Source organism: Talpa occidentalis, unplaced genomic scaffold (genome assembly GCF_014898055.3).
Source record: "Talpa occidentalis isolate TD23 unplaced genomic scaffold, MPIMG_talOcc4v2.1 talOcc4.3, whole genome shotgun sequence".
Lineage (NCBI taxonomy): Eukaryota > Metazoa > Chordata > Mammalia > Eulipotyphla > Talpidae > Talpa > Talpa occidentalis.
In genome coordinates this window covers 24,555,198-24,562,457 of record NW_023603184.1, presented here as the reverse complement: position 1 = coordinate 24,562,457, position 7,260 = coordinate 24,555,198, and the positions used below count along the sequence as shown (strand labels likewise).

The window sequence follows — 7,260 nt, the reverse complement described above, 5'->3', positions numbered from 1 at the left end:
ACCCAGGTTTTATTTTTCCTTGTTTTAGAATCATCACTAGCTAGACCTATGGTGGGTAGCATTTATTCAAAATAGCAGAAAGTAAAATATTGGGCTTCATACCCTATTCAAATGCTCTAGATCAGTAACCTGTGTACTTATGAACAGATCTCTGAATAAACGACGGTGAGTCCCTAAGACTCTGTATTCTATTCTGTCAATCAAGGGATATTTATACTTGATGATGGGTTTGGTGCTACAAATGAATGGAGAATCACAGTGGTTTTGTGTCCAGACTTTAATATTCAAAAACTGGCCTTACAGCTTCTTATCTGCATGATTTTGGGTAACTACTTAATGTCTCTGTGTTCCAGGTGATTGATCCATAATATAGAGATAATAACATGACTTCAAAGAATATTTCTAAGAAATAAAACACTTAATATATGAGATGTGTTTAGAATAGTGCCTTAGAATAGTATAGTTTTCTATGCAATTCTAAAAAAATACTATCTAGGTATCTACTGTTCTAAATACATTATTTTGCATGGTGAGAGAGATCTACTGTTTGGTAAATAGAGTGTTTGGCACCTACAGGTGTTTAAAAATATTTATAGTTATTATCACCACTATCACTGAATCCAAGAATCTATCCATTGGTTTATAAGTGTCTAAAAGAGAGAATTAGAAGAACTACGATTTTCATAAAAGCAATAAGCTTTTGGAAGGTCCTTACTGCAATACAAAGATGGATACTAAGAATATATTCTAACAGTTGCCTTTCTCAAATCCTCCTTGACATCTTTGTTCCTCAGGCTGTAAATCGGGGATTCAACATGGGGATCACCACTGTATAGAACACAGATATGATTTTGTTCTGGATAGATGTGTAAGCAGATTTGGGCAAGACATATATGAAGGTAATGGTTCCATAGTAGAGAGTGACGGCTGTGAGGTGGGAGGTGCAGGTGGATAAGGCCTTGTGCTGTTGTTCTGTGGAGCGCATCTTCAGGATGGTGGTGAGAATGAAGATGTAAGAGAGAGAGAGAGAGAGACGACTACTACAGTAGTCACGATGACAAATGCAACAAAGATGGAAGAGATAATTTGAATGATGGAGACATCGGAACAGGAAAGTTTCACTAAAGGGGCGAAATCATAGAAAAAGTCATCTACCTCATTTGGGCCACAGAAAGACAGACTCTCTGAGCAAGCAGTAAATGTCCCACCAATTTTAAATCCACAAAAGTAGGAAGCTCCCACTAAGAGTTTGAAGTCTCTGGGAGACATTTTAGTGGGGTAGAGCAGAGGGGAGCAGATGGCCATGTAGCAATCACAGGCCATGGCAGCCAGCAGGAAGCACTCAGCTGTACCAAAAGAGACCACAAAACAAAGCTGGGCTTCACAGCTAGCATGAGGGAGTGTCATTCCATATCTAAGGAATCCTGTAAGCATTAAAGGTGTGACTGAAGAGGAAAACCCAAGATCTACAAAAGCCAAGTGGCTGAGGAAGAGGTACATGGGTGTGTGGAGCTGGGAACAGGTTCTTATTAATATGATTATGCTGATGTTGCCTACCAAAGTAACAGAATAGAATGTTAGAAATAGCACAAATAAGACAGCACAAAGCGTAGGGTCCTTTGTTAAGCCCACGAGGATGAATTCTGTCACCCAGGTGTGGCTTCCAACCTCCCTCTCTGTGAATGATGCCTGTTGAGGGAAATGTGAATATTTATTTATTCCATGCTTATGAAACACTTTGCTATTTTCTTTGGTTATTTCTCAGACTCATTTCTTCCACTCCCAGCCTGTAAATATTTGCTCTACAAGACTATTGTTTGTTTCTTTTTTGCAAGAGAACAGGCTGTTTCACCCTCACTGGGATTTTGCTTAGAAATTTCCTCCATCTCTCAACCTTGACATTTAGACAGATCTTGCTCAAAGTCCAGCTACATAGGTTACATACCTTATTGGAAGTTTCCATTGAAAATGAAACTAGTATCTCAAAGTAGTGTCTTCATATCTGGTCATTGTGCTCTTCACTGTCTCTCTCTATATGTATATTTACCCACCCTCAAACTTTCTTCTTGTCCACTTATAGATCATAATGTAATGGCCAAAGTAATTGCTTGCTAAAGTAAAAAGTATACCCTGTCAAATTGGTTCTCCTATATTTTTCCTTCCTTCTCACTACTTCGCAATAAACCTAGACTTTTCAGTACCATACACACTGCTAAGATTACCATTTTATATGTACATATATGTGATTCTTTGCTTGTCCCTGAGAATATTTTCATCCAAAATTTGTATTAACCCAAACTTTTAGAACTATTTAGAGTCACCTCAGTGTTCTCTACCCTCTCTGGCCTTTGGTTTTCTCTGTCTCCTGCTTGGCTGTGTCCCACCTCCCACCGTCATTATCTTGTGTTACTTCGCCTCATCTATCAGGATTCATTTCTATCCAAGACTCCTATCAGTTGTATTTACCTCACCTATTGAAGATATCAGAATTGTCATTGTTTATTCTGGGTTATGGCTTCTGTGGTTTGCTTGTTTATGTTTCACTCTTCCAACTTGTTCATATTCTCATTTACTCTGTGTTTTGTATATATGATAGATAGCTCATCCTTAGGTATGAAATAGGCTAAAAACCCAACATGTTGAGAAGTGAATGCATGATTAGTTTAATGGTTTCAAAAAACCCAGTCCAGGGGCCTCCCTGGTGGAGCAAGGGGTTAAGTCTCAGCACTATGAAGTTATTGGCAGTCACTGCAGTACAAGTTTGATCCCAGGCCAGGGAGCTGACCCACATGGTGCAGCAGATCTTTCCTGTCTTGCACTCTGCAACCCTCAGCAGTGTATTTCAGTCAATCTGTCTATTCTGCCCCCAACTCTGTCTCAGTGAAATATCTCATCCCTCCAGGTCTGGCCTATACCCCAGCCCTTGTATGCTTGAATAAATAAAATAAATCTTAAAAAATATACAGTCCTTGTATAGATAAGACAATGAAGACAGTAGAGTCAAATGAAAACAACAAACACCATGTGATTTTACTTCTCTTTGGTACATAATGAAACAAACAAATGATCTAAATTAAACAAAAATAAAATTTGAAGCTATAAGATCAAATTAGTGGTTACCAAGAGAAGCAAGAAAGGGTGGGAAATTAAGCTACAAGGTGTCATTTGCTTGGTGAAAGATGGATTTAGACATTCAGCAGAGAATATAATAGTATATACAGATTTATAATCATCCACATCGGAAGTCTATGTGATGTTATACCTCAATGTTATGTCAAACTTGTTTCTTAACTAATAACATAACCATATTTGAGAAAACACTGGAATATTCCAAATAAGCATTTGTCTCAAATCAGGCCACTAACAATATCACACAATTAACTATTATCAATTGGATGATATATTTCTAGGTGATTTATTTTTCTTGTATGTATTTTAATATAGCTTTTAAAACAGATAACTTTTAATTCTGAAATGTTTATGTGTCAATATAAAATTTTATTACATTGTAATTCCTATAAACAGAATTTTTGAGATTTGCAAATAAGTCATTCTGTAGAAGACCTTAAATTAAATTAACTGACACCAATTTTGGACATTTCACTGTTCATTGCTTTATACAGTTGAAGCTAGGAATTTTGAAAACTGGATAAACATTTGGGGGACAATGCAAGAAACAATGGTATACTTTTAAGATAATCCCATTCCTAGACGTTTTTCTTAAGGTAATAATTCAAGGAAGTGTACTCTGTGCTCTAAAGTAAGATAATCTCCATGATTTGTTATAATGAAAATACCAAATGCACGCTGTTTCTCATTGTTTTGTTGAGTTCATACCTTCTCCATGTTTGGAGAGTCCCAGTGATTTCAGGCAGTTCTAAGAAAACAGAATCAATTACAAAAAGAATAAGATCAAAGAAATCACCACAGTCAATACAATGATTTCAAGGCATAAAAAGACTCTGAAAATTAGGAAATAAAATTGTATTTATCAGAGTGATTAAATAGAAGTATGAAAATATTACTAAAATATCTCATTCAAATACTGTAAAATCAAAAACTTTAATCAGACTTATTTTAGTGACCTAAAAATTTCACTTGTAAACGTCATTTCTGTTTACTTCAGCTAAATAACAAAGCTTTGATTCCTGCAGGTAAAGTCTACAAATTTGCAGATCTTTTATGGTATGCATTTAATTTTTTCCAATATATAATTAATTTCTGAGGGAGACTCACAATGTTTTAACTGAGCGATACCTCATTATTGATTTTGAGATTTTAATTTTGGGCACATGTAAGTAGAATGTAATCATACTGCATATTTCATTTTGTAATTTAAATTTTCAATTAACATCAATAATTATTCCCAGTCTCCTGAGCAATCTTTGTAATTGTAAAAATGGATAGAAAATAGTTGAAACTCCTTAACAAGATATTCATGGAGCATTATAATCTATCTGTGATTCATTTTTAATTACATCTGCCTATATTTGCTTACTTAAAGATTTTGTGTTTTTAAGACTCATGTTGGGGGAGAAAGGAAGAAGAGATAGAATCAGGTTTACATGAATCTGAGATTTTCTGTTCAGTGTTACTGATGCTAATGTTTTGGAAACACAATTTTGTGCCAGCAACATTATTTCAGGTCTGAATGTTTAAGAATCTACTTTGATGAATTGCAGCGTAAAACATCTTCAAAATATTTAAAAGTCTAAACATTAAAAATTTCATGGGAAGAATAATATGCCAACTTATGATTCCCTTCCCTTCCTCTTGCTGGCCATTAATGCTTATTTCCAGAGCTGTTCACCCTGGCATCCCATTCCAGCTTGCCTAGTGGGAAATGGAATCTGATCTCAAATATTTTTTCCTTTCAGAGCCTGCATCACTTTGGATGATGAATAGGACAACACTCATCTAGAAGGATTATGAGGTGGCTCCACCCTGATTTCCTTCTCATAGTGTCATACCAAAGCTTGCCAGTGGCTTTGGCTCCTGCAGACCATCCACAAACACACACACACACACACCCGGGAACTCCAAGCAGCCTGGGTGAGTGCCCAGAGTGATCGTTCTGCAGGACATCTCTTGTGGAGGCCACAGTTTTCACATGGGTCAGAGCTAATATTGGTGACAAATATTTTCAGTTTCTCATGGAATAAAAAGGTAAATTATTTAAACAAAGTCCATACATTTGCATTCACCATTCAGAGTAAGAATGGTTGATGCTGAATTCCAAAGAGAACCTTATAAATCAGATCTTCCCTGTTAGTTTTGTAGAGTGCTCTGAGCTGCAAGCTTGGCATTATGAACCACTAAAGGTCCCTCTTTGTCAAGGAACAGTTACATGTTGTGAGGATGCAAGTGGGTGTTTGTGTGTGGTAGGATGGAAAGTAGGACTTTATAGGACATGACAAGTCCCCTAGGCCTGTTGTTTTTGCCCTTTGAGGAAAGGGTTTTGGGCTTGTACAGAAATGCCATCTTGAGCCAGGTAACTCAGTAAGCAGGTTGCCTCCCCAAAGGAGCATCTATAGGCTGTGGTTACCTTTGCAATCCCTTCCCTCTTGCATAATGAAATGCAGTTCTTGGCTTCTCAGAAACATCTGCCATTGAGAATAATTTGTAACTTGGTAGACTAGGATGAAGTCCAAGTAATTTTCAATTAAAATGACATTTGAGTTAAAGGAGATCATTATAATTAAGGCAGAAATAGCAAGCAAGGAAATTATTTGATTTAGTGATTGATGAAGTGATTTTACCTAGTGGATGTGTAGTTATAGAAAAATTAAAGGCGATTTTTATAGTGGATTCAGTACTCAGTATTGTTCATTACATAAGTGTCGTGCTTTTTTCCCTATCCCTCAAAGAACAATTAGAAAAACACTCTTCTGAAGCATCTAAACACTCACATCCCATTGAGGCAGCACATTAAATATCCTTCCTGGTAATGTCTCTAAGGCTTCCATTCCTAAGTTCTTTTGGAAAGCTCTGGTAAGAAGAGGCTTCTCCAGGTTTTTTGTAATGTGCAACCATCATTTTCTATCCTTAATTTCGATTCAGGGTTGAACTCTTCTACTTCTTGCGCCAATCCTTGTCCAATGCCCCTTCTGAAATATTGTGCCCCTTCAATGTCAACCATCAAAATAATTTTCTGCAACATACAGATTCCCAAATTCATCATTCCTATTTAAAAGTCCTTAAATTATTATAAAGGGAGATAGAGGTTTGCAACATCAAATAAAAAGAAACAGTTTCCCAAATCCAAAACTGTGTTTGTCAGCAGATCTGAACCTTGCTCAATCCTTCTAGAACAATAAACTAACTTATTGTTCTTTGCAGACAGTGGCAGTGACCAGAGCTCCATAGACCTGAGAAGCTGAGAGGAAGCCCATCTTTTATTTAATCACTGATTTATTCAGCCTGTCAAACAACTGAAGTTAGTCCCTGCTCTTTTCAATCCTGGTAACACTATGTGTAACATCGGGAGAACAGTAAAGCCATGGCTGTATGTAGTAGATAAATATAATCAAATTGTACATTTTAAATGGATGTGCTTACTATATTGAAGTTTACTATATTTCAGGTTTTTAAAAACTCAAATCCTGCAGTTTGGACATACAGGTTCATACTTGAAAACAATAAACTTCATCATATATAATGAGTTGGTTACACAGTTATGTAATTTGTGCAAGCTCCCAAATTATAAAAAAGAAAATATAACCAATTAACAGCTAACACACACACACACACAAACACATTTGATTTCCATTATGTGCCACTCCTTCATATACATCAAATTTTAAGCCTAGAGTTATTTCCTACGGCTGATAACTTTACTTCTTCTTTTATGAAAGTTCAGCTTCCTGGGTAACAATTTTTCTCAAGTTGGTTTATCTGAAAATTTCTTTAGCTTTTTATAATTCATGGAAAATTTTAGAGTTTTTTTTTTTTTTAACATTACCCTTTAAAAAAAAAAAAAAGATTTATTTATTTATTTATACAAGCACTGTGTACAGTCACAAGCACGGGAGGGTGAGAGAATTCACCAAAGCCAGAGTGGGGAACAGAGCAGGCAGACTGACGAAATACACTGCTGAGGGGAGCAGCAGGCACCGCAGGAGAGTTCTGAGTGCCATGTGGGACCCTCTTCAGGGCCGGGGATCAAACTGGCGCTGCAGAGTCGGCGGGCAGCTTCGCAGCCCCGCGCTCATCCGCTGCGCCACCAGTGGAGGCCCTGAAAATTTTCGAGTTTTAAAAATC

The 7,260-nt window shown here is 36.7% G+C and overlaps 1 pseudogene; it reads right to left on the bottom strand.

The window, feature by feature from the left end:
- Positions 1-734: 734 nt before the first annotated feature.
- On the bottom strand, positions 735-1,674 carry LOC119254561 (olfactory receptor 491-like; annotated as a pseudogene).
- Between the last annotated feature and the right edge of the window lie 5,586 nt (positions 1,675-7,260).